Source organism: Phyllobates terribilis, unplaced genomic scaffold (assembly GCF_046119375.1).
Source record: "Phyllobates terribilis strain yellow unplaced genomic scaffold, ASM4611937v1 Scaffold_1__5_contigs__length_1240528914, whole genome shotgun sequence".
NCBI lineage: Eukaryota > Metazoa > Chordata > Amphibia > Anura > Dendrobatidae > Phyllobates > Phyllobates terribilis.
Genome location: NW_027362761.1, coordinates 534757494 through 534784508, shown reverse-complemented (window position 1 = coordinate 534784508; position 27015 = coordinate 534757494). Strand labels below are relative to the sequence as shown.

At 62.5% G+C, this 27015-nt stretch overlaps 25 non-coding genes across 25 annotated transcripts; all 25 read right to left on the bottom strand.

The window, feature by feature from the left end:
* Positions 1 to 738: 738 nt before the first annotated feature.
* Positions 739 to 902, bottom strand: LOC141174562 (U1 spliceosomal RNA). Its single transcript, XR_012252910.1, has one exon. It is a non-coding gene; the product is annotated as a U1 spliceosomal RNA (small nuclear RNA).
* A 915-nt stretch (positions 903 to 1817) lies between these two features.
* On the bottom strand, positions 1818 to 1981 carry LOC141174156 (U1 spliceosomal RNA). The gene has a single exon (XR_012252797.1). It is a non-coding gene; the product is annotated as a U1 spliceosomal RNA (small nuclear RNA).
* Positions 1982 to 2896: 915 nt separating this feature from the next.
* On the bottom strand, positions 2897 to 3060 carry LOC141174151 (U1 spliceosomal RNA). The gene has a single exon (XR_012252796.1). It is a non-coding gene; the product is annotated as a U1 spliceosomal RNA (small nuclear RNA).
* Positions 3061 to 3975: 915 nt separating this feature from the next.
* On the bottom strand, positions 3976 to 4139 carry LOC141174254 (U1 spliceosomal RNA). The gene has a single exon (XR_012252832.1). It is a non-coding gene; the product is annotated as a U1 spliceosomal RNA (small nuclear RNA).
* A 915-nt stretch (positions 4140 to 5054) lies between these two features.
* On the bottom strand, positions 5055 to 5218 carry LOC141174147 (U1 spliceosomal RNA). The gene has a single exon (XR_012252793.1). It is a non-coding gene; the product is annotated as a U1 spliceosomal RNA (small nuclear RNA).
* A 915-nt stretch (positions 5219 to 6133) lies between these two features.
* On the bottom strand, positions 6134 to 6297 carry LOC141174290 (U1 spliceosomal RNA). Its single transcript, XR_012252839.1, has one exon. It is a non-coding gene; the product is annotated as a U1 spliceosomal RNA (small nuclear RNA).
* Positions 6298 to 7211: 914 nt separating this feature from the next.
* LOC141174143 (U1 spliceosomal RNA) lies at positions 7212 to 7375 on the bottom strand. The gene has a single exon (XR_012252791.1). It is a non-coding gene; the product is annotated as a U1 spliceosomal RNA (small nuclear RNA).
* Positions 7376 to 8290: 915 nt separating this feature from the next.
* On the bottom strand, positions 8291 to 8454 carry LOC141174284 (U1 spliceosomal RNA). Its single transcript, XR_012252838.1, has one exon. It is a non-coding gene; the product is annotated as a U1 spliceosomal RNA (small nuclear RNA).
* Positions 8455 to 9368: 914 nt separating this feature from the next.
* On the bottom strand, positions 9369 to 9532 carry LOC141174140 (U1 spliceosomal RNA). Its single transcript, XR_012252790.1, has one exon. It is a non-coding gene; the product is annotated as a U1 spliceosomal RNA (small nuclear RNA).
* Positions 9533 to 10447: 915 nt separating this feature from the next.
* LOC141174132 (U1 spliceosomal RNA) lies at positions 10448 to 10611 on the bottom strand. Its single transcript, XR_012252788.1, has one exon. It is a non-coding gene; the product is annotated as a U1 spliceosomal RNA (small nuclear RNA).
* A 915-nt stretch (positions 10612 to 11526) lies between these two features.
* LOC141174129 (U1 spliceosomal RNA) lies at positions 11527 to 11690 on the bottom strand. Its single transcript, XR_012252787.1, has one exon. It is a non-coding gene; the product is annotated as a U1 spliceosomal RNA (small nuclear RNA).
* A 915-nt stretch (positions 11691 to 12605) lies between these two features.
* LOC141174127 (U1 spliceosomal RNA) lies at positions 12606 to 12769 on the bottom strand. The gene has a single exon (XR_012252786.1). It is a non-coding gene; the product is annotated as a U1 spliceosomal RNA (small nuclear RNA).
* A 915-nt stretch (positions 12770 to 13684) lies between these two features.
* On the bottom strand, positions 13685 to 13848 carry LOC141174318 (U1 spliceosomal RNA). The gene has a single exon (XR_012252847.1). It is a non-coding gene; the product is annotated as a U1 spliceosomal RNA (small nuclear RNA).
* Positions 13849 to 14762: 914 nt separating this feature from the next.
* On the bottom strand, positions 14763 to 14926 carry LOC141174280 (U1 spliceosomal RNA). Its single transcript, XR_012252837.1, has one exon. It is a non-coding gene; the product is annotated as a U1 spliceosomal RNA (small nuclear RNA).
* A 914-nt stretch (positions 14927 to 15840) lies between these two features.
* On the bottom strand, positions 15841 to 16004 carry LOC141174124 (U1 spliceosomal RNA). Its single transcript, XR_012252785.1, has one exon. It is a non-coding gene; the product is annotated as a U1 spliceosomal RNA (small nuclear RNA).
* Positions 16005 to 16919: 915 nt separating this feature from the next.
* LOC141174122 (U1 spliceosomal RNA) lies at positions 16920 to 17083 on the bottom strand. Its single transcript, XR_012252784.1, has one exon. It is a non-coding gene; the product is annotated as a U1 spliceosomal RNA (small nuclear RNA).
* Positions 17084 to 17998: 915 nt separating this feature from the next.
* On the bottom strand, positions 17999 to 18162 carry LOC141174116 (U1 spliceosomal RNA). The gene has a single exon (XR_012252783.1). It is a non-coding gene; the product is annotated as a U1 spliceosomal RNA (small nuclear RNA).
* Positions 18163 to 19077: 915 nt separating this feature from the next.
* LOC141174110 (U1 spliceosomal RNA) lies at positions 19078 to 19241 on the bottom strand. Its single transcript, XR_012252781.1, has one exon. It is a non-coding gene; the product is annotated as a U1 spliceosomal RNA (small nuclear RNA).
* Positions 19242 to 20156: 915 nt separating this feature from the next.
* LOC141174350 (U1 spliceosomal RNA) lies at positions 20157 to 20320 on the bottom strand. The gene has a single exon (XR_012252854.1). It is a non-coding gene; the product is annotated as a U1 spliceosomal RNA (small nuclear RNA).
* Positions 20321 to 21235: 915 nt separating this feature from the next.
* Positions 21236 to 21399, bottom strand: LOC141174104 (U1 spliceosomal RNA). Its single transcript, XR_012252780.1, has one exon. It is a non-coding gene; the product is annotated as a U1 spliceosomal RNA (small nuclear RNA).
* Positions 21400 to 22314: 915 nt separating this feature from the next.
* Positions 22315 to 22478, bottom strand: LOC141174558 (U1 spliceosomal RNA). The gene has a single exon (XR_012252909.1). It is a non-coding gene; the product is annotated as a U1 spliceosomal RNA (small nuclear RNA).
* Positions 22479 to 23393: 915 nt separating this feature from the next.
* On the bottom strand, positions 23394 to 23557 carry LOC141174527 (U1 spliceosomal RNA). Its single transcript, XR_012252902.1, has one exon. It is a non-coding gene; the product is annotated as a U1 spliceosomal RNA (small nuclear RNA).
* A 915-nt stretch (positions 23558 to 24472) lies between these two features.
* Positions 24473 to 24636, bottom strand: LOC141174384 (U1 spliceosomal RNA). The gene has a single exon (XR_012252869.1). It is a non-coding gene; the product is annotated as a U1 spliceosomal RNA (small nuclear RNA).
* Positions 24637 to 25551: 915 nt separating this feature from the next.
* Positions 25552 to 25715, bottom strand: LOC141174378 (U1 spliceosomal RNA). Its single transcript, XR_012252867.1, has one exon. It is a non-coding gene; the product is annotated as a U1 spliceosomal RNA (small nuclear RNA).
* A 915-nt stretch (positions 25716 to 26630) lies between these two features.
* LOC141174269 (U1 spliceosomal RNA) lies at positions 26631 to 26794 on the bottom strand. The gene has a single exon (XR_012252835.1). It is a non-coding gene; the product is annotated as a U1 spliceosomal RNA (small nuclear RNA).
* Positions 26795 to 27015: the final 221 nt, after the last annotated feature.

Here is a 27015-nt window from a genome sequence, read left to right as displayed (position 1 = left end):
CAGGCCGAGCTCAAGCGGAAAACCGTCCAAGATGCACAGCAGCAGCAGCCTGATCATTTGCATATAGGGGCGGCTGCTCCCAAGCACTACGTCGCTGCGGCCGGGAACAGGCAGGCAGCTAGAGCTCTGCAGCTGCCACCCTCTGCTGGCACCCTGTCGTGACTCACTCAGCTGCGGCCAGGAGGACGCACGGTGGAGGAGGCTCAAGGGCAGGCCCAGCAGCTGCTTCGGGTCGACCGACCGAACGGCAGACAGCTGTGCACCGGCGGGCCACTCACAACTCCAGCTCCGGCCGCGAGATGGGGACGCTGCAAGTGGCCACCCTTGAGCGTGCCTGCGCAGGAGGAGGCTTTCGGCCGCTCGCGCTCTCCCTGGAACACGGCGTTGCCTCGTGTGCTCCAAAGCATGCCTTTGGTTCGCTGCAAATCCAGCATGTTGGGGCGCTAGTCCCGACACCTGCAGAAGAGCAGAGGGAGCCATGTCGTCACCAAGTGAATGAGATGCAAACGAGCAGATCAATCCCCAGCAGCAGGCAGGGGGCGCCAAGTCCAACAAACAAAGCACAAAGCAAAGGCAAAAGGCCCCAAGCCAACAAAAAAGCAAGCAACTCGTCCCTTCTTAGCCAGGGCAGGGAGAAGGTGGCGGCGTAGGCCCACAAGGGGGAGCCAAAGGCCACGTCCACCTCTCCGAGCTTCTCATCATTCCTAAAGCACTGTTCTGTCATTGACCGGAGGAAATCAGGGGAAAGCGCGAACGCAGTCCCCCACTACCACAAATTATGCAGTCGAGTTTCCCGCATTTGGGGAAATTGCAGGGGTCAGCACACCCGGAGTGCAATCGATGAGCCTCACCCTGGGAGAACCACCTTAGTGATCATGGTATCTCCCCTGCCAGGTAAGTATGAGTTGGAGCCCGCCGGGCCGACGAGCGCCCCTCTGGCGCAGCCCCCCAGCATCGCGGAGTCTCGTGCACCAAAAGTAAGGGGTGGTGTGGCCCGGCGGCGCCTGCACGGACGCTCCCCGAGTGGGTGACGCCGGGCGCTCAAGGCGCAGCTGACGCCCCGTCTGTCCCCCAGAGGGCAGGCCGAGCTCAAGCGGAAAACCGTCCAAGATGCACAGCAGCAGCAGCCTGATCATTTGCATATAGGGGCGGCTGCTCCCAAGCACTACGTCGCTGCGGCCGGGAACAGGCAGGCAGCTAGAGCTCTGCAGCTGCCACCCTCTGCTGGCACCCTGTCGTGACTCACTCAGCTGCGGCCAGGAGGACGCACGGTGGAGGAGGCTCAAGGGCAGGCCCAGCAGCTGCTTCGGGTCGACCGACCGAACGGCAGACAGCTGTGCACCGGCGGGCCACTCACAACTCCAGCTCCGGCCGCGAGATGGGGACGCTGCAAGTGGCCACCCTTGAGCGTGCCTGCGCAGGAGGAGGCTTTCGGCCGCTCGCGCTCTCCCTGGAACACGGCGTTGCCTCGTGTGCTCCAAAGCATGCCTTTGGTTCGCTGCAAATCCAGCATGTTGGGGCGCTAGTCCCGACACCTGCAGAAGAGCAGAGGGAGCCATGTCGTCACCAAGTGAATGAGATGCAAACGAGCAGATCAATCCCCAGCAGCAGGCAGGGGGCGCCAAGTCCAACAAACAAAGCACAAAGCAAAGGCAAAAGGCCCCAAGCCAACAAAGAAGCAAGCAACTCGTCCCTTCTTAGCCAGGGCAGGGAGAAGGTGGCGGCGTAGGCCCACAAGGGGGAGCCAAAGGCCACGTCCACCTCTCCGAGCTTCTCATCATTCCCAAAGCACTGTTCTGTCATTGACCGGAGGAAATCAGGGGAAAGCGCGAACGCAGTCCCCCACTACCACAAATTATGCAGTCGAGTTTCCCGCATTTGGGGAAATCGCAGGGGTCAGCACACCCGGAGTGCAATGGATGAGCCTCACCCTGGGAGAACCACCTTAGTGATCATGGTATCTCCCCTGCCAGGTAAGTATGAGTTGGAGCCCGCCGGGCCGACGAGCGCCCCTCTGGCGCAGCCCCCCAGCATCGCGGAGTCTCGTGCACCAAAAGTAAGGGGTGGTGTGGCCCGGCGGCGCCTGCACGGACGCTCCCCGAGTGGGTGACGCCGGGCGCTCAAGGCGCAGCTGACGCCCCGTCTGTCCCCCAGAGGGCAGGCCGAGCTCAAGCGGAAAACCGTCCAAGATGCACAGCAGCAGCAGCCTGATCATTTGCATATAGGGGCGGCTGCTCCCAAGCACTACGTCGCTGCGGCCGGGAACAGGCAGGCAGCTAGAGCTCTGCAGCTGCCACCCTCTGCTGGCACCCTGTCGTGACTCACTCAGCTGCGGCCAGGAGGACGCACGGTGGAGGAGGCTCAAGGGCAGGCCCAGCAGCTGCTTCGGGTCGACCGACCGAACGGCAGACAGCTGTGCACCGGCGGGCCACTCACAACTCCAGCTCCGGCCGCGAGATGGGGACGCTGCAAGTGGCCACCCTTGAGCGTGCCTGCGCAGGAGGAGGCTTTCGGCCGCTCGCGCTCTCCCTGGAACACGGCGTTGCCTCGTGTGCTCCAAAGCATGCCTTTGGTTCGCTGCAAATCCAGCATGTTGGGGCGCTAGTCCCGACACCTGCAGAAGAGCAGAGGGAGCCATGTCGTCACCAAGTGAATGAGATGCAAACGAGCAGATCAATCCCCAGCAGCAGGCAGGGGGCGCCAAGTCCAACAAACAAAGCACAAAGCAAAGGCAAAAGGCCCCAAGCCAACAAAGAAGCAAGCAACTCGTCCCTTCTTAGCCAGGGCAGGGAGAAGGTGGCGGCGTAGGCCCACAAGGGGGAGCCAAAGGCCACGTCCACCTCTCCGAGCTTCTCATCATTCCCAAAGCACTGTTCTGTCATTGACCGGAGGAAATCAGGGGAAAGCGCGAACGCAGTCCCCCACTACCACAAATTATGCAGTCGAGTTTCCCGCATTTGGGGAAATCGCAGGGGTCAGCACACCCGGAGTGCAATGGATGAGCCTCACCCTGGGAGAACCACCTTAGTGATCATGGTATCTCCCCTGCCAGGTAAGTATGAGTTGGAGCCCGCCGGGCCGACGAGCGCCCCTCTGGCGCAGCCCCCCAGTATCGCGGAGTCTCGTGCACCAAAAGTAAGGGGTGGTGTGGCCCGGCGGCGCCTGCACGGACGCTCCCCGAGTGGGTGACGCCGGGCGCTCAAGGCGCAGCTGACGCCCCGTCTGTCCCCCAGAGGGCAGGCCGAGCTCAAGCGGAAAACCGTCCAAGATGCACAGCAGCAGCAGACTGATCATTTGCATATAGGGGCGGTTGCTCCCAAGCACTACGTCGCTGCGGCCGGGAACAGGCAGGCAGCTAGAGCTCTGCAGCTGCCACCCTCTGCTGGCACCCTGTCGTGACTCATTCAGCTGCGGCCAGGAGGACGCACGGTGCAGGAGGCTCAAGGGCAGGCCCAGCAGCTGCTTCGGGTCGACCGACCGAACGGCAGACAGCTGTGCACCGGCGGGCCACTCACAACTCCAGCTCCGGCCGCGAGATGGGGACGCTGCAAGTGGCCACCCTTGAGCGTGCCTGCGCAGGAGGAGGCTTTCGGCCGCTCGCGCTCTCCCTGGAACACGGCGTTGCCTCGTGTGCTCCAAAGCATGCCTTTGGTTCGCTGCAAATCCAGCATGTTGGGGCGCTAGTCCCGACACCTGCAGAAGAGCAGAGGGAGCCATGTCGTCACCAAGTGAATGAGATGCAAACGAGCAGATCAATCCCCAGCAGCAGGCAGGGGGCGCCAAGTCCAACAAACAAAGCACAAAGCAAAGGCAAAAGGCCCCAAGCCAACAAAGAAGCAAGCAACTCGTCCCTTCTTAGCCAGGGCAGGGAGAAGGTGGCGGCGTAGGCCCACAAGGGGGAGCCAAAGGCCACGTCCACCTCTCCGAGCTTCTCATCATTCCCAAAGCACTGTTCTGTCATTGACCGGAGGAAATCAGGGGAAAGCGCGAACGCAGTCCCCCACTACCACAAATTATGCAGTCGAGTTTCCCGCATTTGGGGAAATCACAGGGGTCAGCACACCCGGAGTGCAATGGATGAGCCTCACCCTGGGAGAACCACCTTAGTGATCATGGTATCTCCCCTGCCAGGTAAGTATGAGTTGGAGCCCGCCGGGCCGACGAGCGCCCCTCTGGCGCAGCCCCCCAGCATCGCGGAGTCTCGTGCACCAAAAGTAAGGGGTGCTGTGGCCCGGCGGCGCCTGCACGGACGCTCCCCGAGTGGGTGACGCCGGGCGCTCAAGGCGCAGCTGACGCCCCGTCTGTCCCCCAGAGGGCAGGCCGAGCTCAAGCGGAAAACCGTCCAAGATGCACAGCAGCAGCAGCCTGATCATTTGCATATAGGGGCGGCTGCTCCCAAGCACTACGTCGCTGCGGCCGGGAACAGGCAGGCAGCTAGAGCTCTGCAGCTGCCACCCTCTGCTGGCACCCTGTCGTGACTCACTCAGCTGCGGCCAGGAGGACGCACGGTGGAGGAGGCTCAAGGGCAGGCCCAGCAGCTGCTTCGGGTCGACCGACCGAACGGCAGACAGCTGTGCACCGGCGGGCCACTCACAACTTCAGCTCCGGCCGCGAGATGGGGACGCTGCAAGTGGCCACCCTTGAGCGTGCCTGCGCAGGAGGAGGCTTTCGGCCGCTCGCGCTCTCCCTGGAACACGGCGTTGCCTCGTGTGCTCCAAAGCATGCCTTTGGTTCGCTGCAAATCCAGCATGTTGGGGCGCTAGTCCCGACACCTGCAGAAGAGCAGAGGGAGCCATGTCGTCACCAAGTGAATGAGATGCAAACGAGCAGATCAATCCCCAGCAGCAGGCAGGGGGCGCCAAGTCCAACAAACAAAGCACAAAGCAAAGGCAAAAGGCCCCAAGCCAACAAAGAAGCAAGCAACTCGTCCCTTCTTAGCCAGGGCAGGGAGAAGGTGGCGGCGTAGGCCCACAAGGGGGAGCCAAAGGCCACGTCCACCTCTCCGAGCTTCTCATCATTCCCAAAGCACTGTTCTGTCATTGACCGGAGGAAATCAGGGGAAAGCGCGAACGCAGTCCCCCACTACCACAAATTATGCAGTCGAGTTTCCCGCATTTGGGGAAATCGCAGGGGTCAGCACACCCGGAGTGCAATGGATGAGCCTCACCCTGGGAGAACCACCTTAGTGATCATGGTATCTCCCCTGCCAGGTAAGTATGAGTTGGAGCCCGCCGGGCCGACGAGCGCCCCTCTGGCGCAGCCCCCCAGCATCGCGGAGTCTCGTGCACCAAAAGTAAGGGGTGCTGAGGCCCGGCGGCGCCTGCACGGACGCTCCCCGAGTGGGTGACGCCGGGCGCTCAAGGCGCAGCTGACGCCCCGTCTGTCCCCCAGAGGGCAGGCCGAGCTCAAGCGGAAAACCGTCCAAGATGCACAGCAGCAGCAGCCTGATCATTTGCATATAGGGGCGGCTGCTCCCAAGCACTACGTCGCTGCGGCCGGGAACAGGCAGGCAGCTAGAGCTCTGCAGCTGCCACCCTCTGCTGGCACCCTGTCGTGACTCACTCAGCTGCGGCCAGGAGGACGCACGGTGGAGGAGGCTCAAGGGCAGGCCCAGCAGCTGCTTCGGGTCGACCGACCGAACGGCAGACAGCTGTGCACCGGCGGGCCACTCACAACTTCAGCTCCGGCCGCGAGATGGGGACGCTGCAAGTGGCCACCCTTGAGCGTGCCTGCGCAGGAGGAGGCTTTCGGCCGCTCGCGCTCTCCCTGGAACACGGCGTTGCCTCGTGTGCTCCAAAGCATGCCTTTGGTTCGCTGCAAATCCAGCATGTTGGGGCGCTAGTCCCGACACCTGCAGAAGAGCAGAGGGAGCCATGTCGTCACCAAGTGAATGAGATGCAAACGAGCAGATCAATCCCCAGCAGCAGGCAGGGGGCGCCAAGTCCAACAAACAAAGCACAAAGCAAAGGCAAAAGGCCCCAAGCCAACAAAGAAGCAAGCAACTCGTCCCTTCTTAGCCAGGGCAGGGAGAAGGTGGCGGCGTAGGCCCACAAGGGGGAGCCAAAGGCCACGTCCACCTCTCCGAGCTTCTCATCATTCCCAAAGCACTGTTCTGTCATTGACCGGAGAAAATCAGGGGAAAGCGCGAACGCAGTCCCCCACTACCACAAATTATGCAGTCAAGTTTCCCGCATTTGGGGAAATCGCAGGGGTCAGCACACCCGGAGTGCAATGGATGAGCCTCACCCTGGGAGAACCACCTTAGTGATCATGGTATCTCCCCTGCCAGGTAAGTATGAGTTGGAGCCCGCCGGGCCGACGAGCGCCCCTCTGGCGCAGCCCCCCAGCATCGCGGAGTCTCGTGCACCAAAAGTAAGGGGTGGTGTGGCCCGGCGGCGCCTGCACGGACGCTCCCCGAGTGGGTGACGCCGGGCGCTCAAGGCGCAGCTGACGCCCCGTCTGTCCCCCAGAGGGCAGGCCGAGCTCAAGCGGAAAACGTCCAAGATGCACAGCAGCAGCAGCCTGATCATTTGCATATAGGGGCGGCTGCTCCCAAGCACTACGTCGCTGCGGCCGGGAACAGGCAGGCAGCTAGAGCTCTGCAGCTGCCACCCTCTGCTGGCACCCTGTCGTGACTCACTCAGCTGCGGCCAGGAGGACGCACGGTGGAGGAGGCTCAAGGGCAGGCCCAGCAGCTGCTTCGGGTCGACCGACCGAACGGCAGACAGCTGTGCACCGGCGGGCCACTCACAACTCCAGCTCCGGCCGCGAGATGGGGACGCTGCAAGTGGCCACCCTTGAGCGTGCCTGCGCAGGAGGAGGCTTTCGGCCGCTCGCGCTCTCCCTGGAACACGGCGTTGCCTCGTGTGCTCCAAAGCATGCCTTTGGTTCGCTGCAAATCCAGCATGTTGGGGCGCTAGTCCCGACACCTGCAGAAGAGCAGAGGGAGCCATGTCGTCACCAAGTGAATGAGATGCAAACGAGCAGATCAATCCCCAGCAGCAGGCAGGGGGCGCCAAGTCCAACAAACAAAGCACAAAGCAAAGGCAAAAGGCCCCAAGCCAACAAAGAAGCAAGCAACTCGTCCCTTCTTAGCCAGGGCAGGGAGAAGGTGGCGGCGTAGGCCCACAAGGGGGAGCCAAAGGCCACGTCCACCTCTCCGAGCTTCTCATCATTCCCAAAGCACTGTTCTGTCATTGACCGGAGGAAATCAGGGGAAAGCGCGAACGCAGTCCCCCACTACCACAAATTATGCAGTCGAGTTTCCCGCATTTGGGGAAATCGCAGGGGTCAGCACACCCGGAGTGCAATGGATGAGCCTCACCCTGGGAGAACCACCTTAGTGATCATGGTATCTCCCCTGCCAGGTAAGTATGAGTTGGAGCCCGCCGGGCCGACGAGCGCCCCTCTGGCGCAGCCCCCCAGCATCGCGGAGTCTCGTGCACCAAAAGTAAGGGGTGGTGTGGCCCGGCGGCGCCTGCACGGACGCTCCCCGAGTGGGTGACGCCGGGCGCTCAAGGCGCAGCTGACGCCCCGTCTGTCCCCCAGAGGGCAGGCCGAGCTCAAGCGGAAAACCGTCCAAGATGCACAGCAGCAGCAGCCTGATCATTTGCATATAGGGGCGGCTGCTCCCAAGCACTACGTCGCTGCGGCCGGGAACAGGCAGGCAGCTAGAGCTCTGCAGCTGCCACCCTCTGCTGGCACCCTGTCGTGACTCACTCAGCTGCGGCCAGGAGGACGCACGGTGGAGGAGGCTCAAGGGCAGGCCCAGCAGCTGCTTCGGGTCGACCGACCGAACGGCAGACAGCTGTGCACCGGCGGGCCACTCACAACTCCAGCTCCGGCCGCGAGATGGGGACGCTGCAAGTGGCCACCCTTGAGCGTGCCTGCGCAGGAGGAGGCTTTCGGCCGCTCGCGCTCTCCCTGGAACACGGCGTTGCCTCGTGTGCTCCAAAGCATGCCTTTGGTTCGCTGCAAATCCAGCATGTTGGGGCGCTAGTCCCGACACCTGCAGAAGAGCAGAGGGAGCCATGTCGTCACCAAGTGAATGAGATGCAAACGAGCAGATCAATCCCCAGCAGCAGGCAGGGGGCGCCAAGTCCAACAAACAAAGCACAAAGCAAAGGCAAAAGGCCCCAAGCCAACAAAGAAGCAAGCAACTCGTCCCTTCTTAGCCAGGGCAGGGAGAAGATGGCGGCGTAGGCCCACAAGGGGGAGCCAAAGGCCACGTCCACCTCTCCGAGCTTCTCATCATTCCCAAAGCACTGTTCTGTCATTGACCGGAGGAAATCAGGGGAAAGCGCGAACGCAGTCCCCCACTACCACAAATTATGCAGTCAAGTTTCCCGCATTTGGGGAAATCGCAGGGGTCAGCACACCCGGAGTGCAATGGATGAGCCTCACCCTGGGAGAACCACCTTAGTGATCATGGTATCTCCCCTGCCAGGTAAGTATGAGTTGGAGCCCGCCGGGCCGACGAGCGCCCCTCTGGCGCAGCCCCCCAGCATCGCGGAGTCTCGTGCACCAAAAGTAAGGGGTGGTGTGGCCCGGCGGCGCCTGCACGGACGCTCCCCGAGTGGGTGACGCCGGGCGCTCAAGGCGCAGCTGACGCCCCGTCTGTCCCCCAGAGGGCAGGCCGAGCTCAAGCGGAAAACGTCCAAGATGCACAGCAGCAGCAGCCTGATCATTTGCATATAGGGGCGGCTGCTCCCAAGCACTACGTCGCTGCGGCCGGGAACAGGCAGGCAGCTAGAGCTCTGCAGCTGCCACCCTCTGCTGGCACCCTGTCGTGACTCACTCAGCTGCGGCCAGGAGGACGCACGGTGGAGGAGGCTCAAGGGCAGGCCCAGCAGCTGCTTCGGGTCGACCGACCGAACGGCAGACAGCTGTGCACCGGCGGGCCACTCACAACTCCAGCTCCGGCCGCGAGATGGGGACGCTGCAAGTGGCCACCCTTGAGCGTGCCTGCGCAGGAGGAGGCTTTCGGCCGCTCGCGCTCTCCCTGGAACACGGCGTTGCCTCGTGTGCTCCAAAGCATGCCTTTGGTTCGCTGCAAATCCAGCATGTTGGGGCGCTAGTCCCGACACCTGCAGAAGAGCAGAGGGAGCCATGTCGTCACCAAGTGAATGAGATGCAAACGAGCAGATCAATCCCCAGCAGCAGGCAGGGGGCGCCAAGTCCAACAAACAAAGCACAAAGCAAAGGCAAAAGGCCCCAAGCCAACAAAGAAGCAAGCAACTCGTCCCTTCTTAGCCAGGGCAGGGAGAAGGTGGCGGCGTAGGCCCACAAGGGGGAGCCAAAGGCCACGTCCACCTCTCCGAGCTTCTCATCATTCCCAAAGCACTGTTCTGTCATTGACCGGAGGAAATCAGGGGAAAGCGCGAACGCAGTCCCCCACTACCACAAATTATGCAGTCGAGTTTCCCGCATTTGGGGAAATCGCAGGGGTCAGCACACCCGGAGTGCAATGGATGAGCCTCACCCTGGGAGAACCACCTTAGTGATCATGGTATCTCCCCTGCCAGGTAAGTATGAGTTGGAGCCCGCCGGGCCGACGAGCGCCCCTCTGGCGCAGCCCCCCAGCATCGCGGAGTCTCGTGCACCAAAAGTAAGGGGTGGTGTGGCCCGGCGGCGCCTGCACGGACGCTCCCCGAGTGGGTGACGCCGGGCGCTCAAGGCGCAGCTGACGCCCCGTCCGTCCCCCAGAGGGCAGGCCGAGCTCAAGCGGAAAACCGTCCAAGATGCACAGCAGCAGCAGCCTGATCATTTGCATATAGGGGCGGCTGCTCCCAAGCACTACGTCGCTGCGGCCGGGAACAGGCAGGCAGCTAGAGCTCTGCAGCTGCCACCCTCTGCTGGCACCCTGTCGTGACTCACTCAGCTGCGGCCAGGAGGACGCACGGTGGAGGAGGCTCAAGGGCAGGCCCAGCAGCTGCTTCGGGTCGACCGACCGAACGGCAGACAGCTGTGCACCGGCGGGCCACTCACAACTCCAGCTCCGGCCGCGAGATGGGGACGCTGCAAGTGGCCACCCTTGAGCGTGCCTGCGCAGGAGGAGGCTTTCGGCCGCTCGCGCTCTCCCTGGAACACGGCGTTGCCTCGTGTGCTCCAAAGCATGCCTTTGGTTCGCTGCAAATCCAGCATGTTGGGGCGCTAGTCCCGACACCTGCAGAAGAGCAGAGGGAGCCATGTCGTCACCAAGTGAATGAGATGCAAACGAGCAGATCAATCCCCAGCAGCAGGCAGGGGGCGCCAAGTCCAACAAACAAAGCACAAAGCAAAGGCAAAAGGCCCCAAGCCAACAAAGAAGCAAGCAACTCGTCCCTTCTTAGCCAGGGCAGGGAGAAGGTGGCGGCGTAGGCCCACAAGGGGGAGCCAAAGGCCACGTCCACCTCTCCGAGCTTCTCATCATTCCCAAAGCACTGTTCTGTCATTGACCGGAGGAAATCAGGGGAAAGCGCGAACGCAGTCCCCCACTACCACAAATTATGCAGTCGAGTTTCCCGCATTTGGGGAAATCGCAGGGGTCAGCACACCCGGAGTGCAATGGATGAGCCTCACCCTGGGAGAACCACCTTAGTGATCATGGTATCTCCCCTGCCAGGTAAGTATGAGTTGGAGCCCGCCGGGCCGACGAGCGCCCCTCTGGCGCAGCCCCCCAGCATCGCGGAGTCTCATGCACCAAAAGTAAGGGGTGCTGTGGCCCGGCGGCGCCTGCACGGACGCTCCCCGAGTGGGTGACGCCGGGCGCTCAAGGCGCAGCTGACGCCCCGTCTGTCCCCCAGAGGGCAGGCCGAGCTCAAGCGGAAAACCGTCCAAGATGCACAGCAGCAGCAGCCTGATCATTTGCATATAGGGGCGGCTGCTCCCAAGCACTACGTCGCTGCGGCCGGGAACAGGCAGGCAGCTAGAGCTCTGCAGCTGCCACCCTCTGCTGGCACCCTGTCGTGACTCACTCAGCTGCGGCCAGGAGGACGCACGGTGGAGGAGGCTCAAGGGCAGGCCCAGCAGCTGCTTCGGGTCGACCGACCGAACGGCAGACAGCTGTGCACCGGCGGGCCACTCACAACTCCAGCTCCGGCCGCGAGATGGGGACGCTGCAAGTGGCCACCCTTGAGCGTGCCTGCGCAGGAGGAGGCTTTCGGCCGCTCGCGCTCTCCCTGGAACACGGCGTTGCCTCGTGTGCTCCAAAGCATGCCTTTGGTTCGCTGCAAATCCAGCATGTTGGGGCGCTAGTCCCGACACCTGCAGAAGAGCAGAGGGAGCCATGTCGTCACCAAGTGAATGAGATGCAAACGAGCAGATCAATCCCCAGCAGCAGGCAGGGGGCGCCAAGTCCAACAAACAAAGCACAAAGCAAAGGCAAAAGGCCCCAAGCCAACAAAGAAGCAAGCAACTCGTCCCTTCTTAGCCAGGGCAGGGAGAAGGTGGCGGCGTAGGCCCACAAGGGGGAGCCAAAGGCCACGTCCACCTCTCCGAGCTTCTCATCATTCCCAAAGCACTGTTCTGTCATTGACCGGAGGAAATCAGGGGAAAGCGCGAACGCAGTCCCCCACTACCACAAATTATGCAGTCGAGTTTCCCGCATTTGGGGAAATCGCAGGGGTCAGCACACCCGGAGTGCAATGGATGAGCCTCACCCTGGGAGAACCACCTTAGTGATCATGGTATCTCCCCTGCCAGGTAAGTATGAGTTGGAGCCCGCCGGGCCGACGAGCGCCCCTCTGGCGCAGCCCCCCAGTATCGCGGAGTCTCGTGCACCAAAAGTAAGGGGTGGTGTGGCCCGGCGGCGCCTGCACGGACGCTCCCCGAGTGGGTGACGCCGGGCGCTCAAGGCGCAGCTGACGCCCCGTCTGTCCCCCAGAGGGCAGGCCGAGCTCAAGCGGAAAACCGTCCAAGATGCACAGCAGCAGCAGACTGATCATTTGCATATAGGGGCGGTTGCTCCCAAGCACTACGTCGCTGCGGCCGGGAACAGGCAGGCAGCTAGAGCTCTGCAGCTGCCACCCTCTGCTGGCACCCTGTCGTGACTCACTCAGCTGCGGCCAGGAGGACGCACGGTGGAGGAGGCTCAAGGGCAGGCCCAGCAGCTGCTTCGGGTCGACCGACCGAACGGCAGACAGCTGTGCACCGGCGGGCCACTCACAACTCCAGCTCCGGCCGCGAGATGGGGACGCTGCAAGTGGCCACCCTTGAGCGTGCCTGCGCAGGAGGAGGCTTTCGGCCGCTCGCGCTCTCCCTGGAACACGGCGTTGCCTCGTGTGCTCCAAAGCATGCCTTTGGTTCGCTGCAAATCCAGCATGTTGGGGCGCTAGTCCCGACACCTGCAGAAGAGCAGAGGGAGCCATGTCGTCACCAAGTGAATGAGATGCAAACGAGCAGATCAATCCCCAGCAGCAGGCAGGGGGCGCCAAGTCCAACAAACAAAGCACAAAGCAAAGGCAAAAGGCCCCAAGCCAACAAAGAAGCAAGCAACTCGTCCCTTCTTAGCCAGGGCAGGGAGAAGGTGGCGGCGTAGGCCCACAAGGGGGAGCCAAAGGCCACGTCCACCTCTCCGAGCTTCTCATCATTCCCAAAGCACTGTTCTGTCATTGACCGGAGGAAATCAGGGGAAAGCGCGAACGCAGTCCCCCACTACCACAAATTATGCAGTCGAGTTTCCCGCATTTGGGGAAATCGCAGGGGTCAGCACACCCGGAGTGCAATGGATGAGCCTCACCCTGGGAGAACCACCTTAGTGATCATGGTATCTCCCCTGCCAGGTAAGTATGAGTTGGAGCCCGCCGGGCCGACGAGCGCCCCTCTGGCGCAGCCCCCCAGCATCGCGGAGTCTCATGCACCAAAAGTAAGGGGTGCTGTGGCCCGGCGGCGCCTGCACGGACGCTCCCCGAGTGGGTGACGCCGGGCGCTCAAGGCGCAGCTGACGCCCCGTCTGTCCCCCAGAGGGCAGGCCGAGCTCAAGCGGAAAACCGTCCAAGATGCACAGCAGCAGCAGCCTGATCATTTGCATATAGGGGCGGCTGCTCCCAAGCACTACGTCGCTGCGGCCGGGAACAGGCAGGCAGCTAGAGCTCTGCAGCTGCCACCCTCTGCTGGCACCCTGTCGTGACTCACTCAGCTGCGGCCAGGAGGACGCACGGTGGAGGAGGCTCAAGGGCAGGCCCAGCAGCTGCTTCGGGTCGACCGACCGAACGGCAGACAGCTGTGCACCGGCGGGCCACTCACAACTTCAGCTCCGGCCGCGAGATGGGGACGCTGCAAGTGGCCACCCTTGAGCGTGCCTGCGCAGGAGGAGGCTTTCGGCCGCTCGCGCTCTCCCTGGAACACGGCGTTGCCTCGTGTGCTCCAAAGCATGCCTTTGGTTCGCTGCAAATCCAGCATGTTGGGGCGCTAGTCCCGACACCTGCAGAAGAGCAGAGGGAGCCATGTCGTCACCAAGTGAATGAGATGCAAACGAGCAGATCAATCCCCAGCAGCAGGCAGGGGGCGCCAAGTCCAACAAACAAAGCACAAAGCAAAGGCAAAAGGCCCCAAGCCAACAAAGAAGCAAGCAACTCGTCCCTTCTTAGCCAGGGCAGGGAGAAGGTGGCGGCGTAGGCCCACAAGGGGGAGCCAAAGGCCACGTCCACCTTTCCGAGCTTCTCATCATTCCCAAAGCACTGTTCTGTCATTGACCGGAGAAAATCAGGGGAAAGCGCAAACGCAGTCCCCCACTACCACAAATTATGCAGTCAAGTTTCCCGCATTTGGGGAAATCGCAGGGGTCAGCACACCCGGAGTGCAATGGATGAGCCTCACCCTGGGAGAACCACCTTAGTGATCATGGTATCTCCCCTGCCAGGTAAGTATGAGTTGGAGCCCGCCGGGCCGACGAGCGCCCCTCTGGCGCAGCCCCCCAGCATCGCGGAGTCTCGTGCACCAAAAGTAAGGGGTGGTGTGGCCCGGCGGCGCCTGCACGGACGCTCCCCGAGTGGGTGACGCCGGGCGCTCAAGGCGCAGCTGACGCCCCGTCTGTCCCCCAGAGGGCAGGCCGAGCTCAAGCGGAAAACGTCCAAGATGCACAGCAGCAGCAGCCTGATCATTTGCATATAGGGGCGGCTGCTCCCAAGCACTACGTCGCTGCGGCCGGGAACAGGCAGGCAGCTAGAGCTCTGCAGCTGCCACCCTCTGCTGGCACCCTGTCGTGACTCACTCAGCTGCGGCCAGGAGGACGCACGGTGGAGGAGGCTCAAGGGCAGGCCCAGCAGCTGCTTCGGGTCGACCGACCGAACGGCAGACAGCTGTGCACCGGCGGGCCACTCACAACTCCAGCTCCGGCCGCGAGATGGGGACGCTGCAAGTGGCCACCCTTGAGCGTGCCTGCGCAGGAGGAGGCTTTCGGCCGCTCGCGCTCTCCCTGGAACACGGCGTTGCCTCGTGTGCTCCAAAGCATGCCTTTGGTTCGCTGCAAATCCAGCATGTTGGGGCGCTAGTCCCGACACCTGCAGAAGAGCAGAGGGAGCCATGTCGTCACCAAGTGAATGAGATGCAAACGAGCAGATCAATCCCCAGCAGCAGGCAGGGGGCGCCAAGTCCAACAAACAAAGCACAAAGCAAAGGCAAAAGGCCCCAAGCCAACAAAGAAGCAAGCAACTCGTCCCTTCTTAGCCAGGGCAGGGAGAAGGTGGCGGCGTAGGCCCACAAGGGGGAGCCAAAGGCCACGTCCACCTCTCCGAGCTTCTCATCATTCCCAAAGCACTGTTCTGTCATTGACCGGAGGAAATCAGGGGAAAGCGCGAACGCAGTCCCCCACTACCACAAATTATGCAGTCAAGTTTCCCGCATTTGGGGAAATCGCAGGGGTCAGCACACCCGGAGTGCAATGGATGAGCCTCACCCTGGGAGAACCACCTTAGTGATCATGGTATCTCCCCTGCCAGGTAAGTATGAGTTGGAGCCCGCCGGGCCGACGAGCGCCCCTCTGGCGCAGCCCCCCAGCATCGCGGAGTCTCGTGCACCAAAAGTAAGGGGTGGTGTGGCCCGGCGGCGCCTGCACGGACGCTCCCCGAGTGGGTGACGCCGGGCGCTCAAGGCGCAGCTGACGCCCCGTCTGTCCCCCAGAGGGCAGGCCGAGCTCAAGCGGAAAACGTCCAAGATGCACAGCAGCAGCAGCCTGATCATTTGCATATAGGGGCGGCTGCTCCCAAGCACTACGTCGCTGCGGCCGGGAACAGGCAGGCAGCTAGAGCTCTGCAGCTGCCACCCTCTGCTGGCACCCTGTCGTGACTCACTCAGCTGCGGCCAGGAGGACGCACGGTGGAGGAGGCTCAAGGGCAGGCCCAGCAGCTGCTTCGGGTCGACCGACCGAACGGCAGACAGCTGTGCACCGGCGGGCCACTCACAACTCCAGCTCCGGCCGCGAGATGGGGACGCTGCAAGTGGCCACCCTTGAGCGTGCCTGCGCAGGAGGAGGCTTTCGGCCGCTCGCGCTCTCCCTGGAACACGGCGTTGCCTCGTGTGCTCCAAAGCATGCCTTTGGTTCGCTGCAAATCCAGCATGTTGGGGCGCTAGTCCCGACACCTGCAGAAGAGCAGAGGGAGCCATGTCGTCACCAAGTGAATGAGATGCAAACGAGCAGATCAATCCCCAGCAGCAGGCAGGGGGCGCCAAGTCCAACAAACAAAGCACAAAGCAAAGGCAAAAGGCCCCAAGCCAACAAAGAAGCAAGCAACTCGTCCCTTCTTAGCCAGGGCAGGGAGAAGGTGGCGGCGTAGGCCCACAAGGGGGAGCCAAAGGCCACGTCCACCTCTCCGAGCTTCTCATCATTCCCAAAGCACTGTTCTGTCATTGACCGGAGGAAATCAGGGGAAAGCGCGAACGCAGTCCCCCACTACCACAAATTATGCAGTCGAGTTTCCCGCATTTGGGGAAATCGCAGGGGTCAGCACACCCGGAGTGCAATGGATGAGCCTCACCCTGGGAGAACCACCTTAGTGATCATGGTATCTCCCCTGCCAGGTAAGTATGAGTTGGAGCCCGCCGGGCCGACGAGCGCCCCTCTGGCGCAGCCCCCCAGCATCGCGGAGTCTCGTGCACCAAAAGTAAGGGGTGGTGTGGCCCGGCGGCGCCTGCACGGACGCTCCCCGAGTGGGTGACGCCGGGCGCTCAAGGCGCAGCTGACGCCCCGTCCGTCCCCCAGAGGGCAGGCCGAGCTCAAGCGGAAAACCGTCCAAGATGCACAGCAGCAGCAGCCTGATCATTTGCATATAGGGGCGGCTGCTCCCAAGCACTACGTCGCTGCGGCCGGGAACAGGCAGGCAGCTAGAGCTCTGCAGCTGCCACCCTCTGCTGGCACCCTGTCGTGACTCACTCAGCTGCGGCCAGGAGGACGCACGGTGGAGGAGGCTCAAGGGCAGGCCCAGCAGCTGCTTCGGGTCGACCGACCGAACGGCAGACAGCTGTGCACCGGCGGGCCACTCACAACTCCAGCTCCGGCCGCGAGATGGGGACGCTGCAAGTGGCCACCCTTGAGCGTGCCTGCGCAGGAGGAGGCTTTCGGCCGCTCGCGCTCTCCCTGGAACACGGCGTTGCCTCGTGTGCTCCAAAGCATGCCTTTGGTTCGCTGCAAATCCAGCATGTTGGGGCGCTAGTCCCGACACCTGCAGAAGAGCAGAGGGAGCCATGTCGTCACCAAGTGAATGAGATGCAAACGAGCAGATCAATCCCCAGCAGCAGGCAGGGGGCGCCAAGTCCAACAAACAAAGCACAAAGCAAAGGCAAAAGGCCCCAAGCCAACAAAGAAGCAAGCAACTCGTCCCTTCTTAGCCAGGGCAGGGAGAAGGTGGCGGCGTAGGCCCACAAGGGGGAGCCAAAGGCCACGTCCACCTCTCCGAGCTTCTCATCATTCCCAAAGCACTGTTCTGTCATTGACCGGAGGAAATCAGGGGAAAGCGCGAACGCAGTCCCCCACTACCACAAATTATGCAGTCGAGTTTCCCGCATTTGGGGAAATCGCAGGGGTCAGCACACCCGGAGTGCAATGGATGAGCCTCACCCTGGGAGAACCACCTTAGTGATCATGGTATCTCCCCTGCCAGGTAAGTATGAGTTGGAGCCCGCCGGGCCGACGAGCGCCCCTCTGGCGCAGCCCCCCAGCATCGCGGAGTCTCGTGCACCAAAAGTAAGGGGTGGTGTGGCCCGGCGGCGCCTGCACGGACGCTCCCCGAGTGGGTGACGCCGGGCGCTCAAGGCGCAGCTGACGCCCCGTCCGTCCCCCAGAGGGCAGGCCGAGCTCAAGCGGAAAACCGTCCAAGATGCACAGCAGCAGCAGCCTGATCATTTGCATATAGGGGCGGCTGCTCCCAAGCACTACGTCGCTGCGGCCGGGAACAGGCAGGCAGCTAGAGCTCTGCAGCTGCCACCCTCTGCTGGCACCCTGTCGTGACTCACTCAGCTGCGGCCAGGAGGACGCACGGTGGAGGAGGCTCAAGGGCAGGCCCAGCAGCTGCTTCGGGTCGACCGACCGAACGGCAGACAGCTGTGCACCGGCGGGCCACTCACAACTCCAGCTCCGGCCGCGAGATGGGGACGCTGCAAGTGGCCACCCTTGAGCGTGCCTGCGCAGGAGGAGGCTTTCGGCCGCTCGCGCTCTCCCTGGAACACGGCGTTGCCTCGTGTGCTCCAAAGCATGCCTTTGGTTCGCTGCAAATCCAGCATGTTGGGGCGCTAGTCCCGACACCTGCAGAAGAGCAGAGGGAGCCATGTCGTCACCAAGTGAATGAGATGCAAACGAGCAGATCAATCCCCAGCAGCAGGCAGGGGGCGCCAAGTCCAACAAACAAAGCACAAAGCAAAGGCAAAAGGCCCCAAGCCAACAAAGAAGCAAGCAACTCGTCCCTTCTTAGCCAGGGCAGGGAGAAGGTGGCGGCGTAGGCCCACAAGGGGGAGCCAAAGGCCACGTCCACCTCTCCGAGCTTCTCATCATTCCCAAAGCACTGTTCTGTCATTGACCGGAGGAAATCAGGGGAAAGCGCGAACGCAGTCCCCCACTACCACAAATTATGCAGTCGAGTTTCCCGCATTTGGGGAAATCGCAGGGGTCAGCACACCCGGAGTGCAATGGATGAGCCTCACCCTGGGAGAACCACCTTAGTGATCATGGTATCTCCCCTGCCAGGTAAGTATGAGTTGGAGCCCGCCGGGCCGACGAGCGCCCCTCTGGCGCAGCCCCCCAGCATCGCGGAGTCTCGTGCACCAAAAGTAAGGGGTGGTGTGGCCCGGCTGTGCCTGCACGGACGCTCCCCGAGTGGGTGACGCCGGGCGCTCAAGGCGCAGCTGACGCCCCGTCTGTCCCCCAGAGGGCAGGCCGAGCTCAAGCGGAAAACCGTCCAAGATGCACAGCAGCAGCAGCCTGATCATTTGCATATAGGGGCGGCTGCTCCCAAGCACTACGTCGCTGCGGCCGGGAACAGGCAGGCAGCTAGAGCTCTGCAGCTGCCACCCTCTGCTGGCACCCTGTCGTGACTCACTCAGCTGCGGCCAGGAGGACGCACGGTGGAGGAGGCTCAAGGGCAGGCCCAGCAGCTGCTTCGGGTCGACCGACCGAACGGCAGACAGCTGTGCACCGGCGGGCCACTCACAACTCCAGCTCCGGCCGCGAGATGGGGACGCTGCAAGTGGCCACCCTTGAGCGTGCCTGCGCAGGAGGAGGCTTTCGGCCGCTCGCGCTCTCCCTGGAACACGGCGTTGCCTCGTGTGCTCCAAAGCATGCCTTTGGTTCGCTGCAAATCCAGCATGTTGGGGCGCTAGTCCCGACACCTGCAGAAGAGCAGAGGGAGCCATGTCGTCACCAAGTGAATGAGATGCAAACGAGCAGATCAATCCCCAGCAGCAGGCAGGGGGCGCCAAGTCCAACAAACAAAGCACAAAGCAAAGGCAAAAGGCCCCAAGCCAACAAAGAAGCAAGCAACTCGTCCCTTCTTAGCCAGGGCAGGGAGAAGGTGGCGGCGTAGGCCCACAAGGGGGAGCCAAAGGCCACGTCCACCTCTCCGAGCTTCTCATCATTCCCAAAGCACTGTTCTGTCATTGACCAGAGGAAATCAGGGGAAAGCGCGAACGCAGTCCCCCACTACCACAAATTATGCAGTCGAGTTTCCCGCATTTGGGGAAATCGCAGGGGTCAGCACACCCGGAGTGCAATGGATGAGCCTCACCCTGGGAGAACCACCTTAGTGATCATGGTATCTCCCCTGCCAGGTAAGTATGAGTTGGAGCCCGCCGGGCCGACGAGCGCCCCTCTGGCGCAGCCCCCCAGCATCGCGGAGTCTCGTGCACCAAAAGTAAGGGGTGGTGTGGCCCGGCGGCGCCTGCACGGACGCTCCCCGAGTGGGTGACGCCGGGCGCTCAAGGCGCAGCTGACGCCCCGTCCGTCCCCCAGAGGGCAGGCCGAGCTCAAGCGGAAAACCGTCCAAGATGCACAGCAGCAGCAGCCTGATCATTTGCATATAGGGGCGGCTGCTCCCAAGCACTACGTCGCTGCGGCCGGGAACAGGCAGGCAGCTAGAGCTCTGCAGCTGCCACCCTCTGCTGGCACCCTGTCGTGACTCACTCAGCTGCGGCCAGGAGGACGCACGGTGGAGGAGGCTCAAGGGCAGGCCCAGCAGCTGCTTCGGGTCGACCGACCGAACGGCAGACAGCTGTGCACCGGCGGGCCACTCACAACTCCAGCTCCGGCCGCGAGATGGGGACGCTGCAAGTGGCCACCCTTGAGCGTGCCTGCGCAGGAGGAGGCTTTCGGCCGCTCGCGCTCTCCCTGGAACACGGCGTTGCCTCGTGTGCTCCAAAGCATGCCTTTGGTTCGCTGCAAATCCAGCATGTTGGGGCGCTAGTCCCGACACCTGCAGAAGAGCAGAGGGAGCCATGTCGTCACCAAGTGAATGAGATGCAAACGAGCAGATCAATCCCCAGCAGCAGGCAGGGGGCGCCAAGTCCAACAAACAAAGCACAAAGCAAAGGCAAAAGGCCCCAAGCCAACAAAGAAGCAAGCAACTCGTCCCTTCTTAGCCAGGGCAGGGAGAAGGTGGCGGCGTAGGCCCACAAGGGGGAGCCAAAGGCCACGTCCACCTCTCCGAGCTTCTCATCATTCCGAAAGCACTGTTCTGTCATTGACCGGAGGAAATCAGGGGAAAGCGCGAACGCAGTCCCCCACTACCACAAATTATGCAGTTGAGTTTCCCGCATTTGGGGAAATCGCAGGGGTCAGCACACCCGGAGTGCAATGGATGAGCCTCACCCTGGGAGAACCACCTTAGTGATCATGGTATCTCCCCTGCCAGGTAAGTATGAGTTGGAGCCCGCCGGGCCGACGAGCGCCCCTCTGGCGCAGCCCCCCAGCATCGCGGAGTCTCGTGCACCAAAAGTAAGGGGTGGTGTGGCCCGGCGGCGCCTGCACGGACGCTCCCCGAGTGGGTGACGCCGGGCGCTCAAGGCGCAGCTGACGCCCCGTCCGTCCCCCAGAGGGCAGGCCGAGCTCAAGCGGAAAACCGTCCAAGATGCACAGCAGCAGCAGCCTGATCATTTGCATATAGGGGCGGCTGCTCCCAAGCACTACGTCGCTGCGGCCGGGAACAGGCAGGCAGCTAGAGCTCTGCAGCTGCCACCCTCTGCTGGCACCCTGTCGTGACTCACTCAGCTGCGGCCAGGAGGACGCACGGTGGAGGAGGCTCAAGGGCAGGCCCAGCAGCTGCTTCGGGTCGACCGACCGAACGGCAGACAGCTGTGCACCGGCGGGCCACTCACAACTCCAGCTCCGGCCGCGAGATGGGGACGCTGCAAGTGGCCACCCTTGAGCGTGCCTGCGCAGGAGGAGGCTTTCGGCCGCTCGCGCTCTCCCTGGAACACGGCGTTGCCTCGTGTGCTCCAAAGCATGCCTTTGGTTCGCTGCAAATCCAGCATGTTGGGGCGCTAGTCCCGACACCTGCAGAAGAGCAGAGGGAGCCATGTCGTCACCAAGTGAATGAGATGCAAACGAGCAGATCAATCCCCAGCAGCAGGCAGGGGGCGCCAAGTCCAACAAACAAAGCACAAAGCAAAGGCAAAAGGCCCCAAGCCAACAAAAAAGCAAGCAACTCGTCCCTTCTTAGCCAGGGCAGGGAGAAGGTGGCGGCGTAGGCCCACAAGGGGGAGCCAAAGGCCACGTCCACCTCTCCGAGCTTCTCATCATTCCCAAAGCACTGTTCTGTCATTGACCGGAGGAAATCAGGGGAAAGCGCGAACGCAGTCCCCCACTACCACAAATTATGCAGTCGAGTTTCCCGCATTTGGGGAAATCGCAGGGGTCAGCACACCCGGAGTGCAATGGATGAGCCTCACCCTGGGAGAACCACCTTAGTGATCATGGTATCTCCCCTGCCAGGTAAGTATGAGTTGGAGCCCGCCGGGCCGACGAGCGCCCCTCTGGCGCAGCCCCCCAGCATCGCGGAGTCTCGTGCACCAAAAGTAAGGGGTGGTGTGGCCCGGCGGCGCCTGCACGGACGCTCCCCGAGTGGGTGACGCCGGGCGCTCAAGGCGCAGCTGACGCCCCGTCCGTCCCCCAGAGGGCAGGCCGAGCTCAAGCGGAAAACCGTCCAAGATGCACAGCAGCAGCAGCCTGATCATTTGCATATAGGGGCGGCTGCTCCCAAGCACTACGTCGCTGCGGCCGGGAACAGGCAGGCAGCTAGAGCTCTGCAGCTGCCACCCTCTGCTGGCACCCTGTCGTGACTCACTCAGCTGCGGCCAGGAGGACGCACGGTGGAGGAGGCTCAAGGGCAGGCCCAGCAGCTGCTTCGGGTCGACCGACCGAACGGCAGACAGCTGTGCAGCGGCGGGCCACTCACAACTCCAGCTCCGGCCGCGAGATGGGGACGCTGCAAGTGGCCACCCTTGAGCGTGCCTGCGCAGGAGGAGGCTTTCGGCCGCTCGCGCTCTCCCTGGAACACGGCGTTGCCTCGTGTGCTCCAAAGCATGCCTTTGGTTCGCTGCAAATCCAGCATGTTGGGGCGCTAGTCCCGACACCTGCAGAAGAGCAGAGGGAGCCATGTCGTCACCAAGTGAATGAGATGCAAACGAGCAGATCAATCCCCAGCAGCAGGCAGGGGGCGCCAAGTCCAACAAACAAAGCACAAAGCAAAGGCAAAAGGCCCCAAGCCAACAAAAAAGCAAGCAACTCGTTACTTCTTAGCCAGGGCAGGGAGAAGGTGGCGGCGTAGGCCCACAAGGGGGAGCCAAAGGCCACGTCCACCTCTCCGAGCTTCTCATCATTCCCAAAGCACTGTTCTGTCATTGACCGGAGGAAATCAGGGGAAAGCGCGAACGCAGTCGCCCACTACCACAAATTATGCAGTCGAGTTTCCTGCATTTGGGGAAATCGCAGGGGTCAGCACACCCGGAGTGCAATGGATGAGCCTCACCCTGGGAGAACCACCTTAGTGATCATGGTATCTCCCCTGCCAGGTAAGTATGAGTTGGAGCCCGCCGGGCCGACGAGCGCCCCTCTGGCGCAGCCCCCCAGCATCGCGGAGTCTCGTGCACCAAAAGTAAGGGGTGGTGTGGCCCGGCGGCGCCTGCACGGACGCTCCACGAGTGGGTGACGCCGGGCGCTCAAGGCGCAGCTGACGCCCCGTCCGTCCCCCAGAGGGCAGGCCGAGCTCAAGCGGAAAACCGTCCAAGATGCACAGCAGCAGCAGCCTGATCATTTGCATATAGGGGCGGCTGCTCCCAAGCACTACGTCGCTGCGGCCGGGAACAGGCAGGCAGCTAGAGCTCTGCAGCTGCCACCCTCTGCTGGCACCCTGTCGTGACTCACTCAGCTGCGGCCAGGAGGACGCACGGTGGAGGAGGCTCAAGGGCAGGCCCAGCAGCTGCTTCGGGTCGACCGACCGAACGGCAGACAGCTGTGCACCGGCGGGCCACTCACAACTCCAGCTCCGGCCGCGAGATGGGGACGCTGCAAGTGGCCACCCTTGAGCGTGCCTGCGCAGGAGGAGGCTTTCGGCCGCTCGCGCTCTCCCTGGAACACGGCGTTGCCTCGTGTGCTCCAAAGCATGCCTTTGGTTCGCTGCAAATCCAGCATGTTGGGGCGCTAGTCCCGACACCTGCAGAAGAGCAGAGGGAGCCATGTCGTCACCAAGTGAATGAGATGCAAACGAGCAGATCAATCCCCAGCAGCAGGCAGGGGGCGCCAAGTCCAACAAACAAAGCACAAAGCAAAGGCAAAAGGCCCCAAGCCAACAAAGAAGCAAGCAACTCGTCCCTTCTTAGCCAGGGCAGGGAGAAGGTGGCGGCGTAGGCCCACAAGGGGGAGCCAAAGGCCACGTCCACCTCTCCGAGCTTCTCATCATTCCCAAAGCACTGTTCTGTCATTGACCGGAGGAAATCAGGGAAAAGCGCGAACGCAGTCGCCCACTACCACAAATTATGCAGTCGAGTTTCCCGCATTTGGGGAAATCGCAGGGGTCAGCACACCCGGAGTGCAATGGATGAGCCTCACCCTGGGAGAACCACCTTAGTGATCATGGTATCTCCCCTGCCAGGTAAGTATGAGTTGGAGCCCGCCGGGCCGACGAGCGCCCCTCTGGCGCAGCCCCCCAGCATCGCGGAGTCTCGTGCACCAAAAGTAAGGGGTGGTGTGGCCCGGCGGCGCCTGCACGGACGCTCCCCGAGTGGGTGACGCCGGGCGCTCAAGGCGCAGCTGACGCCCCGTCTGTCCCCCAGAGGGCAGGCCGAGCTCAAGCGGAAAACCGTCCAAGATGCACAGCAGCAGCAGCCTGATCATTTGCATATAGGGGCGGCTGCTCCCAAGCACTACGTCGCTGCGGCCGGGAACAGGCAGGCAGCTAGAGCTCTGCAGCTGCCACCCTCTGCTGGCACCCTGTCGTGACTCACTCAGCTGCGGCCAGGAGGACGCACGGTGGAGGAGGCTCAAGGGCAGGCCCAGCAGCTGCTTCGGGTCGACCGACCGAACGGCAGACAGCTGTGCACCGGCGGGCCACTCACAACTCCAGCTCCGGCCGCGAGATGGGGACGCTGCAAGTGGCCACCCTTGAGCGTGCCTGCGCAGGAGGAGGCTTTCGGCCGCTCGCGCTCTCCCTGGAACACGGCGTTGCCTCGTGTGCTCCAAAGCATGCCTTTGGTTCGCTGCAAATCCAGCATGTTGGGGCGCTAGTCCCGACACCTGCAGAAGAGCAGAGGGAGCCATGTCGTCACCAAGTGAATGAGATGCAAACGAGCAGATCAATCCCCAGCAGCAGGCAGGGGGCGCCAAGTCCAACAAACAAAGCACAAAGCAAAGGCAAAAGGCCCCAAGCCAACAAAGAAGCAAGCAACTCGTCCCTTCTTAGCCAGGGCAGGGAGAAGGTGGCGGCGTAGGCCCACAAGGGGGAGCCAAAGGCCACGTCCACCTCTCCGAGCTTCTCATCATTCCCAAAGCACTGTTCTGTCATTGACCGGAGGAAATCAGGGGAAAGCGCGAATGCAGTCCCCCACTACCACAAATTATGCAGTCGAGTTTCCCGCATTTGGGGAAATCGCAGGGGTCAGCACACCCGGAGTGCAATGGATGAGCCTCACCCTGGGAGAACCACCTTAGTGATCATGGTATCTCCCCTGCCAGGTAAGTATGAGTTGGAGCCCGCCGGGCCGACGAGCGCCCCTCTGGCGCAGCCCCCCAGCATCGCGGAGTCTCGTGCACCAAAAGTAAGGGGTGGTGTGGCCCGGCGGCGCCTGCACGGACGCTCCCCGAGTGGGTGACGCCGGGCGCTCAAGGCGCAGCTGACGCCCCGTCTGTCCCCCAGAGGGCAGGCCGAGCTCAAGCGGAAAACCGTCCAAGATGCACAGCAGCAGCAGCCTGATCATTTGCATATAGGGGCGGCTGCTCCCAAGCACTACGTCGCTGCGGCCGGGAACAGGCAGGCAGCTAGAGCTCTGCAGCTGCCACCCTCTGCTGGCACCCTGTCGTGACTCACTCAGCTGCGGCCAGGAGGACGCACGGTGGAGGAGGCTCAAGGGCAGGCCCAGCAGCTGCTTCGGGTCGACCGACCGAACGGCAGACAGCTGTGCACCGGCGGGCCACTCACAACTCCAGCTCCGGCCGCGAGATGGGGACGCTGCAAGTGGCCACCCTTGAGCGTGCCTGCGCAGGAGGAGGCTTTCGGCCGCTCGCGCTCTCCCTGGAACACGGCGTTGCCTCGTGTGCTCCAAAGCATGCCTTTGGTTCGCTGCAAATCCAGCATGTTGGGGCGCTAGTCCCGACACCTGCAGAAGAGCAGAGGGAGCCATGTCGTCACCAAGTGAATGAGATGCAAACGAGCAGATCAATCCCCAGCAGCAGGCAGGGGGCGCCAAGTCCAACAAACAAAGCACAAAGCAAAGGCAAAAGGCCCCAAGCCAACAAAGAAGCAAGCAACTCGTCCCTTCTTAGCCAGGGCAGGGAGAAGGTGGCGGCGTAGGCCCACAAGGGGGAGCCAAAGGCCACGTCCACCTCTCCGAGCTTCTCATCATTCCCAAAGCACTGTTCTGTCATTGACCGGAGGAAATCAGGGGAAAGCGCGAATGCAGTCCCCCACTACCACAAATTATGCAGTCGAGTTTCCCGCATTTGGGGAAATCGCAGGGGTCAGCACACCCGGAGTGCAATGGATGAGCCTCACCCTGGGAGAACCACCTTAGTGATCATGGTATCTCCCCTGCCAGGTAAGTATGAGTTGGAGCCCGCCGGGCCGACGAGCGCCCCTCTGGCGCAGCCCCCCAGCATCGCGGAGTCTCGTGCACCAAAAGTAAGGGGTGGTGTGGCCCGGCGGCGCCTGCACGGACGCTCCCCGAGTGGGTGACGCCGGGCGCTCAAGGCGCAGCTGACGCCCCGTCCGTCCCCCAGAGGGCAGGCCGAGCTCAAGCGGAAAACCGTCCAAGATGCACAGCAGCAGCAGCCTGATCATTTGCATATAGGGGCGGCTGCTCCCAAGCACTACGTCGCTGCGGCCGGGAACAGGCAGGCAGCTAGAGCTCTGCAGCTGCCACCCTCTGCTGGCACCCTGTCGTGACTCACTCAGCTGCGGCCAGGAGGACGCACGGTGGAGGAGGCTCAAGGGCAGGCCCAGCAGCTGCTTCGGGTCGACCGACCGAACGGCAGACAGCTGTGCACCGGCGGGCCACTCACAACTCCAGCTCCGGCCGCGAGATGGGGACGCTGCAAGTGGCCACCCTTGAGCGTGCCTGCGCAGGAGGAGGCTTTCGGCCGCTCGCGCTCTCCCTGGAACACGGCGTTGCCTCGTGTGCTCCAAAGCATGCCTTTGGTTCGCTGCAAATCCAGCATGTTGGGGCGCTAGTCCCGACACCTGCAGAAGAGCAGAGGGAGCCATGTCGTCACCAAGTGAATGAGATGCAAACGAGCAGATCAATCCCCAGCAGCAGGCAGGGGGCGCCAAGTCCAACAAACAAAGCACAAAGCAAAGGCAAAAGGCCCCAAGCCAACAAAAAAGCAAGCAACTCGTCCCTTCTTAGCCAGGGCAGGGAGAAGGTGGCGGCGTAGGCCCACAAGGGGGAGCCAAAGGCCACGTCCACCTCTCCGAGCTTCTCATCATTCCTAAAGCACTGTTCTGTCATTGACCGGAGGAAATCAGGGGAAAGCGCGAACACAGTCCCCCACTACCACAAATTATGCAGTCGAGTTTCCCGCATTTGGGGAAATCGCAGGGGTCAGCACACCCGGAGTGCAATGGATGAGCCTCACCCTGGGAGAACCACCTTAGTGATCATGGTATCTCCCCTGCCAGGTAAGTATGAGTTGGAGCCCGCCGGGCCGACGAGCGCCCCTCTGGCGCAGCCCCCCAGCATCGCGGAGTCTCGTGCACCAAAAGTAAGGGGTGGTGTGGCCCGGCGGCGCCTGCACGGACGCTCCCCGAGTGGGTGACGCCGGGCGCTCAAGGCGCAGCTGACGCCCCGTCTGTCCCCCAGAGGGCAGGCCGAGCTCAAGCGGAAAACCGTCCAAGATGCACAGCAGCA